The sequence below is a fragment of the Phragmites australis genome, chromosome 10, assembly GCF_958298935.1.
Source record: "Phragmites australis chromosome 10, lpPhrAust1.1, whole genome shotgun sequence".
Lineage (NCBI taxonomy): Eukaryota > Viridiplantae > Streptophyta > Magnoliopsida > Poales > Poaceae > Phragmites > Phragmites australis.
This window is the reverse complement of record NC_084930.1, coordinates 27,244,794-27,255,326: the sequence shown is the minus strand read 5'-3', so window position 1 is coordinate 27,255,326 and position 10,533 is coordinate 27,244,794.

Sequence of the window (10,533 nt, the reverse complement as noted above, 5' to 3'; positions counted from 1 at the left end):
CCGATACTGATAATGAGTATTATTGTCGGTCCATAACAAAGAATCGACATTGATAGTCTATGTATCAGTGCTGACTAGTAGGACAAGCCAGCACTAATAGTCTGAGTATTAGTGCCGGCTAGTGGGACAAACCGGTACTGATATTCTATGGTGCAGGAGGAACCATATTGTCTTCGTAGTTGATATCTATGATATCAATTCCATACATCTCGTCCAAATGGCATAGTGCATAAACGAGCATATTATCTCGAGCAAGAAAGTACAAATCCAATGACATTCCATAAACAAAGAAATTACTTATACTTGAATCAAACTCCACATAAGCCTAATACCTACCTTCATGAACCCTCTTCACTTGTGGGCCCATCATTGTGTACCCAAATCGCTCTATGACATAGTGTAAGAGTGAACCCAAGCTAACATCAGAAAGCATACTACTGTTCCAGTAAAAATCCTATAGGCAAAGAGCATGAACATGAAGAGAAAATTTTATAATATATGAAATAATACTATAAGCTAAAATTCATGTCACCAACCGTGTCAAGTGCATGTAACCGCAAGAGAATGGTAGTCATTGAAGCCACATCCTCCACATTCTGCTCAAGCGCTTTCAATTTGAAATAGTTGTAGTCAGGTAAAATGTACCCAACTTGATCTTCAACCTCTTGCAAAGCTGCTGCCATTGCGCTTTTTTCAGCCACATAGCTCTTAGGTGATTGGATGCCAGAGGCAACAATATTGATATATTCTTCTTCGCTTGCTGACATCCGAAAACTAATTGATATCTTCCTTATACCACCATCACCTATAGTGGTAGTCACAACAGGTTGTGTACAACCTTTCATATCAGCAACCATTACGTTTAACATAACTAGAGGAGGAATCACCTATATCAATATAGGCGAATCTTTAACAACTATACATTTTCCAATTATTAGTTGTCCAACCAAACTAGATGAGAGGTAAACCATTTTGATAATCCCTGAGGGCGTCGGGGAGGGCGGGGTGAAGCCATCATAGGGGAATAGGCAGGGAGGACACGAGGGGGAGGGGCACCACACGTCTTGTAGCAGACGCTCGTTCGGATGTGTCCACGATACCTGCTAGATCCATGCAGTATCTCCAAGGAGTAGGGCATATATGCTGACAGAACTGAACAACAATTTTATGTTCAAAGACATGACAACTTATGTTTCAAAATCTGGTTGTTGCTCTATTATAACGATCATATGGTAAAAAAATTGAGAAAAGCATGAAAATTTGCAGTCATATGTTATGCAAACAGTCTTAAGAAAGTAAACAGGATCATGCATATTGTAGCCAAAGCTATCACAAATTTACAATTGGTTAACATTATTCTGTTGTCTCATCATCACCAGTAGCAACTAGCAAGGTGGCCACCGCATCACTAGCTAATATCCACAACTAATTAACATTGTTTTGTTGTACTTATAATCTAGACTTAGATCGATTAGTCATCATGCATACAATCTACCCAAACTTTTCTTAAAAAAACAAGAACTTGATCCGTCCCAGCCCCAATACAGTAATCTTGATATATATATATATATGGCATTGCTATTCTTAGCGCTGCGCTAAAAATAGCTATTTAACACCCCAACAACCCAACCCCGTCAACTGGTCCCGCACCTGTAAAAAACATCCCACAACTATATATATATATATATATATATATGTATATGTATATATGTATATGTATATATATACATATATACATATACATATGTATATGTATATATGTATATGTATATATATACATATATACATATACATATATATATATATACATATACATATATATATACACATATATATATATACACATATATATATATATACACATATATATATATATACACACATATATATATACACATATATATATATATACACACATATATATATACACATATATATATATACATATATATATATACATACATATATATATACATACATATATATATACATACATATATATATATATACATGGGCATGTCTCTCTTGTATTTGCTATAGCCACCTTTTTTTATGAATTTCTTGAACTTTCTTACAAAGAAGGCTATTTCTTCATCATCCAAGCTCTCATCTTCACTTGAGCTCGATTCTTCAACTTTCTTGCTTTTTCTTGCCTTGAATGCTTCCTCTTTATTCTTTGAGGTTGAGCTTTGCTTGGCAAGATTCTTAACTTCATTTGCTTCTTTCTCCATGAGCTCATGAGAAAGTATCCTACCAAGCACATCACTTGATGTGAGTCTCTTGTAATATCTTCTTTCTCGGATGAGAGTGACCAAGGTGAGATTTCTTGGTGCAAAAGTTCTTAGCAATCTTTGCACCACCTTGTGGTCATCTAGCTCTTCACTTTCGAGCCCTCTTATCTTGTTTACTAGCACCATCATACGGTCATACATGACTTGAGGGGTTTCATCATCCTCCATAACAAATCTTCCTAATTTTCCTTCAAGCAACTCTATCATGGATTCCCTCACACTTGTGGTGCCTTCATGTGTGACTTGAAGTGTGTCCTATATCATTTTGGCTTCTTCAAGCCCATCCACCTTATTAAACTCCTCGGGCTTAAAGCACCAAGTAACACACTTGCGGCTTGTGCATTGCGGTGTAGATTTTACTCTTGATCGGGAGTGAGCTCTTTGTCTTCATCCGGTAATGTAAAACCTGTGCAAACAATCTTCCAAATACTTGGATAAAAAGATATTAAATGTAATTTCATTTTGTGCCTCCAAGTGGTATAGTGCGTGCCATCAAAATATGGTGCACACTCGGATGGTACGGAAATATAAGAATTAGAAGCATTCAATTTATCATAATTGAACTCAATTGCGATTCCCTTTCCTTTACCATTACCCGATGTCGAAAGATCACCTTTTGGACTTGTCGGGCTCTTCGGACTCTTCTCCCCGGACGCTAATATCTTCAAATCCTCCAAGCGGTGAAGCCTTGTAGGAGGTTAGGATCTGATACCAATTGAATATACGTGATGTCACCTAGAGGGGGGTAAATAGGCATTTCCTAAAATTTAAAACTTCATAGCGGATTACAGAGTCTGGATACTCCGGGTTGTACAGGGTCCGGATACTCCAGGTGAACTCGGATAATCTGGAAATAACAGGAAATCGAAAACTATGAATATTTAAGCGAATCTAGTTGAGCCTATGAGTTACCACATGTTCTAATTGATGTATGAGCTTCTTTTCAACAACCACTTGCGGTCACAAACTCACAAACAAGTAGATTGGGGCAAATCGCCCAAAAGATCAACTAGAACAAGAAAGTACGCAAGAAAGTAAAGAAGACAAGTATTTATTTCCCGAAGTTTGGATCCAACGATCCTATGTTTCCGTTGAGGTGCTCACAAAGAGCCGGATCTCTCTCAACCCTTATCCTCACCGAGTGGCCACAAAAATCGAGCTTAGGGCTTAATCAACCTTCATCTTCCCTTGCGGAGGCGAGGATGATCTTCACAAACTTCCTAGGGCACTCCACAAGCTTGGATGCTTTCTGGGTGATGCCTAACCATCTAGGAGCTCGGAGCTCCAAAAGTAACGAATGCGAGTTGATGGCTTGACGAAGAACTCAAGTTCTCAAAAGATGGATTTAAGCTCACTAGCACTCAATCTCACTTTCCAACCCACACTCTCAAATCCTTGCTAGAATTAATGCACTAGAGGAGTTGGAGGATTCTAAAGAGGCTATGAAGTCTTTTGTTTCGAGTTCGTTCAGCGGCAATGAACGAAAGGGAGAATGGGGTATTTAAATCCAGCCCTCCAAAACTAGCCGTTACAGTACTTTTTATACTGACCCGGAGTATCCGGATTGACCTTCAAAAGCTCCACAAAGATCTCTGTCCGGAGCCATATCCGGGGGGTCTAGACCTTCACCATATCCCGGAGTATCCAGGTTGGGTACTCAAGCCCAAACAGAGAGCTTGACTCAGAGCTTAACCCGGAGACTCCGAGTTCAGCACTTAGGTTCTACCTGAGCACCCTGCCTGGAGCCTTACCCGGAGGTTCCAGCAACCCGAAGGCTCCATGTCAGCCCGGACACTCCGGATGCAAACAAACATTAAAACTTTCCCGGTGTCCGTGGGGTGATTGTGTCTCTCATATTTGGTCTAAAAGAGTTATTTGAGTACTGAGACATCTTCAAATCAACCTGAACGCATCCCTATTGATAGAACGACATTCCTAAACTCAAGTTCAAAAAAATAAAAACAATTTAAACCTAATGAGTAACTACATGCCGCTTCTCTTTTCCTTTTGATGGACGCTAACATCGGTTAACTTCTCCAATAAAACTAAAACCTGTTCATAACCTCAATAAATACATTAGTCCATTAATCTTCTGTCATCAATTATCCAAAACCCACATATGGGGCCTAGATGTACTTTCACTCGGCCACCTCACTTTGGCCTCTGCACCTGAGTTTCTTCTGTTTGCTCCTAAGAAGTGACATCCTCATCTTGTTGAGCAATGACCTCCTCTTGTTGTTGAGGAGAAGAGGTACGAGATAATTCACGTTCATCTCCAAACGCCATCTTCAAAATAGTAAAAGTGACAAATAAATGTCTTATTTGTATTTCTGAAAACTTAAACTCATCTCGTAAAGTGGACTCTTTTCATGTATTGCAAAGAGACACAGATGACTTCCGAAAGAAAAGAGGGCCATGTTCAAAAAAAAAAAAACAAAGAGAGAAAGCAAAGATTGGAACTAAGCTAAGATAACAGCTCCTAAGCAGCCTCACACAAGAAATATTAGATGTTACAAGAGTTAGGTATTATCATAAACAAGAATCACTACCATATAAAAACCTCAATCAACCCACAATGAGCAGCTGTGTCCAATAATTGATCATGAGCAGCTGCACCATTGGAACATACAGCACTCAGCAAAGCATGTTTCCTGATTGATTGCAGTGGGAGAATTAAAGGCTATAGGTCTGTTAGAAAATGACAAAAAAGAATATCGTGTCGATTACCCACGTTACCAAGTTGACTATAATTTTTTAGAACCGAAAGTTTAATATAAATTGGCATGATATATAATATAGGTCTAAGACTATGCTAGGTAAATTCATTTTCTGAGATCAAGGAAGATCCATAAAATATTTGAAGAAAAACAAAGATTAGTGAATTCCAGGTCATAGATGTCGATTTTATTATCTTCTACAACTTTGCTTAAAATATTTTCACAAACCAAGTAATCTCTACAACAGTAATAAATCAGTACATGCCAGAACAGCTATATTGTGACTCTGAGCTGATACACTCCCGTCCTTTCCTACCCTCCCCCTCAGCACAGTGCCATCCTTTTTTCCTAAAAGCACACCAAAATCAAGGAAATAATCTATTCTTATGATCAAAGAATTCCAAACTTAGCTGTCTCATAACATTTTTATTCTGTAAGGCAGACCACTCTCCATAGTCTCTTTCTTACAGGAGAAATTCGTTCAAATCCTAGGACCAGGACATGTACTAATCTCAATTTTTAAGCAATTACCAGAGCTCCTATTTCTTTGTTGAAAACAACAATATGATATACTGAAACTCCAAATCTTTGTAACCTCACCAGCACCAATTTGTGGATTTTACCTATGCAGGTTGGATATTAAGAACATCTACAGTCAAAAATGCTGGTTAAGTCATAACATTGCATACATCTGGATGTCACTCACGGATTTATTGACGCAAAACACTTTATTTATCTTCTCCGTGGATTAGGTTGTGTCACTTCATGTATCACACAGAAAGAAGACATCTTTCTTCCACCAATACAGTGTGTCAGGTTACTCTTCCAAGAAAAGAAAATGTATGTGATCAACTTCGAATTCTCAGTCCATTGGATGCGCGCAGTCTCACATCATGTACTGAAAAGAATTGTTTTTTTAGAGAATCATCTAAATCAGCATCTTCATTCTATATTCAGAGCTTCATCTAGCCTAATCAAGCATCACATAGCATAATCATGCATATCACAGAGAAGAGAAAATCACGGCTCGACCGGAGCACCGGATATGATAGCTCGGCCGGGAGGGATGGCTACTCATCATGGTGGACAGCGTCGGGGCAGCGGGATCCACGGTCGAGGTGACAATTGATAGAATCAGGGAGGGAGATCGACGGGAGGGGGGCCACTAGGGAGGGAGGAGGGCCGTCGGGAAGGAGGGTCGGCCGCGGAGGAGTCATCGGGGAGGAGCATGGTAGCCGGGGAGGAGCACGAGGCGGCTAGAGTTCTAATGAAAGAACTTGGTGTGGCGCGGGCTGGATGAAACGGTATTTATAACCACATTAGTACATATGGATCATAACTCCTAGCCGTCTGTACTAATATTATTAGTACAAATAGTTTTTTAGGAAAAAGCCTGTACAAATAGTGCAGGTTGGTTATAACTCTGAGCCGCCTGTACTAATATTATTAGTACAGACAGATTTTTAGTAAAATCCGTGTGTATAAATATTACAGGCGTCTTTTTAGTATAGAACCATTTTTACTATTGATTTTTCAGACAAATCATTAAAACTTGAAAAATTCAAAAATAATCCATACAAACTCCAAATGAGATGAAATTTGCATGTAAATTTATGATTAAATATGTACTATCACATGGTGTAGGTATCATTCATGTTACTATAACCAAAAATTTTAATTGAACATTAAACCTAAATATTAAATTCATAACTAATTCATTTTTATATATTACATTGTAATATATAGGTACATAACAATCAAGTAACATCATACAACTTTAATAATCATCCCTTCTTGATGATCGATGCGCAGATAGCAAGCGACCCCAGTCGGAAGTTGTTCTTTGTTAAGGGTGATACCATCTCCAAGAGGGTATCATCAAATTAATTGTACTCTTCTTCGTCTATAACATTTTCAACTCCGACAATCCTTCTTTTTTCCTGAAGGACTATGTGAAGCTTTGGATTTGCCAAGTCTTGCACATAAAAGACCTATACAACTTGATTAGCGAGTACAAATGGTTTGTCTTTGTCTGTGGCACGTTTAAGGTCGACAGTAGTCATTCTGTACTTGTCCACCTTAACACTTAAGAGTGCGACCCAACAACACCGAAAGAGGAGATCTTGAAATGTACATAGTCGAGTTCCCAAATCTCCTCTATATACCTATAGTATGCACAGACCCCACATTTATCCTGGAAGGCATATATACGCACACCGTTGTTCTATATTGTGCTCTTACTATTCCGTGTTCTGGTATAAAAGGTGTACCCATTTATGTCGTATGCTTCAAATGTCACGATTATGTGACTTGGCCATCCTGCCAACTAGCCAATATTGTCCTCTGTTGAACTATTATTACTGAATCGCTTTGCCAACCAGTTGTTGAAGCTGCGGTTGTGCTGTTTTGTGATTCAAGCCCTTGTGCGGCCTTGATTCTCTCTGTGTAGCACGTCTTTATGCATGTCGATATACAGGTATACTTTAGTCATGTGTTGCAAAACCATGAAATAGACTTTAGATAATGTGGCAAAGTCAGCAATGATTGATTTCCTACCTATGGTCCCCTTCCCATCTAGTCTCCCCTCATGGCAAGACATGGGCACACCAATTGGTTTGAGCTGTTCCATGTAATCAATGCAGAACTTGACTACCTCTTCGGTTGTGTTACCTTGGACGATGCTGCTCTCCAGACGATATCAATTTCGTACATACTTCTTGAGAATTCCCATGTACCTCTCAAACTGGTACATCTGACGTAGGAATACTAGGCTGCATATCTTTATCTCTCTCACGAGATAAACGATAACATGTATCATGATATCGAAAAACGACGGAGGAAAGTACATCTCAAGATGACACAGTGTCTTCATCACATCAGCCTATAAAACATCAAGTACTTCGGGATCAGTGACCTTCTAAGAAATTGTGTTGAAGAAGTAACACAGCTTGGTGATTGTGTCTCAGAGATAGGTCGATTGGATATTTTGGATTGCAACAGGAAGCATCTGTGTCATCAACACGAGGTAATCATGGAACTACATGCCAACTAATTTCAAATCTTGCATTGAAACAAGTTTCGAGATGTTGACGGAGTAACAGGACATAACTTTTACACCATGCAAGCACCGACAAAGTTTGGTTCTCTCAGCCTTTTCAGATTATAGCAGGATAGAGGAAGCCTCGTTCTACCTTTTTGGAGGGCTCAGGTACCAACTCGGGCCTGATCTTCAAATCAACCAAGTCAAGCCTTGCATTGAGGTTGTCCTTCATCTTGCCTAGAATATTAAGTAAAAGATCAACCAAGATTTCGCACACATCCTTCTCTACATGCATGACGTCGATGCAGTGGTGAACTTTAAGGTGCTTCGAATACAGCAGCTCCCACAATATCGATCTCTTCTTCCACTTGCCACTGGTATCCTTAGAGTTTTTACTCCCTTTTCCAAACACAACATCGAGATATTTAACCATATTGTGCACCTCTTGACCACTGTAGTGCCTTGAACATAAATCTATCTCCCTCGTTCTATCAAATTGTTCCTTCATGTTGCAATACGCGTGATACCTGTTAAGGAACCTACGATAGTGCATGAACACCATTTTACGCGAGTGGGGCAGTCACATACTCACGGTACCATCTAAGCAATGAGGGGACGCCGTGTCTACTTGTTTACTCTAGCCCAAAAGGCTACGTAGTGCAGGAAAATCATTGATCATGCAGAACAACAGGGCGCGTACAGTGAAATTCTCTCTTTTGTACGCATCCCATACTTGCGCCCCTTCATTCCACAATATTTTTAGATCTTCCACCAATGGTCTTAGGTATACATCAATATCGTTCCCAGATTGTTTCGATTGTTGGATAAGTAGCGACATCATCAAGTACTTCTGCTTCATACACAAACAAGGAGGTAGGTTGTAAATACTGAGAACAACTGGCCAAGTGTTGTGCTTGCTGCTCATGTTCCCAAAAGGATTCATCCCGTTCGTGCTCAAAGCAAACCTTATATTCCTGTTTTCTGCACCAAAGTCATCGAAGATCGTGTCGATGTTTTTCCACTAGGGAGAATCGGCAAGGTGCCTTAGCTTTCCATCTTGCTTGCAGCCCTTCGAGTGCCAGCACAATAATTTGGCTTCTTTTTTATTCACAAACAAACGCTTAAGATATGGAATTATAGGCAAATATCATACCATCTTAGCAGGAATTCCTTTCTTCACCTCACCGTTGTATGATTGACTCTTAGGCTTGTATCGAGATGCTTTGCACATTGGACATGAATGCAAGTCTGATAGATCTTTACAGTATAGGATATAGTCGTTCGGACATGCATGTATCCTTTCTACATCCATACCCAATGGATAAAGAACCTGCTTTTTTTCGTATGTGCTTTTGGGTAGCTCATTTCCATCTAGAAGCATGTCCGATAAGAGTTCTAATAGCACTGTGAAACTCTTGTTTGACCAACCATCGCTTGTTTTCAATTTAAGCAGTTCAAGCACGGATAACAACTTTGTGTATTCCGGTTTGCATCCAGGGAACAATGAATTCTCTGAGTCCTCAATTAAGCATATAAATTTGTTAAAGTCACTTTGAGTACTCAAGTTCACGTCTGCATCACATAGCATTTGATCCAACCTATCATCATCGCCTGTAGCACCTCAATCATCATCATCTTCTCTTCTTACATCGACTTCGGGTTCTTTGACGATACCAACGTCTTCATGTAACACATTTTGCTCTTCACTATGTTTGGTCCAACATGTGTAGTCTAGTTTAAAGCCAATAATAATCAAGTGCCACTATTGCAGAACCCCTATCACTGTTGGCTCCAAAACCCCCTTCACTGCCGGTTTTGGAGCCGGCAGTAGGTAACAGGCAGTGATAGTCAGGGACTATCACTGCCAGCGTTGAGGACCGACAGTGGAAGTGTTTTCACTACTGGCCGAAGGCTCCACTATCGGCAGTGATTCCCAAGGCATCACTGCCGGCTGGAGCCTTCAGTCGACTGTGTTTTGCCTCTCCAGCCTCCCTCCCCACTCCTCTATGTCCTCCCTCTCTCTGTCCTCCCTATCTCTCCTTGATCTCTCCGTCTCTCTCCCTCTCAATACATGCATTCAATGAGATATATATTTAATGTAAATCAATAATAAAGTCACATTCATTAATATATAGTAGTTCATGTCATACAATGAAGGTGCTGAGCATCAACAAACACACATATATACATAATAGTTCTCACAGGTCTCCCCCAAAAAGTTGGTTGAGTTGAACTAGTCTAGTATCCCTCTACCTCTCTCGTGATGAGGATCACGTCTCCTCACGGACTGCTGATGGCGTGTGTACGTCCAGGGATATCAAAGGGGGCCAATGGTGGTGGAGCAGGAGACCCAGCCACACCTGATCGACCACAACATTGCCTATGCTCCAGGCTCACCGGCGTGTCAAAGACGTCGAAGTTTGATGCCTGAATGCCAATATGGTTTGAGCCTTCAGCCTCCTCTGCAGAGCACTGACGAGCCACC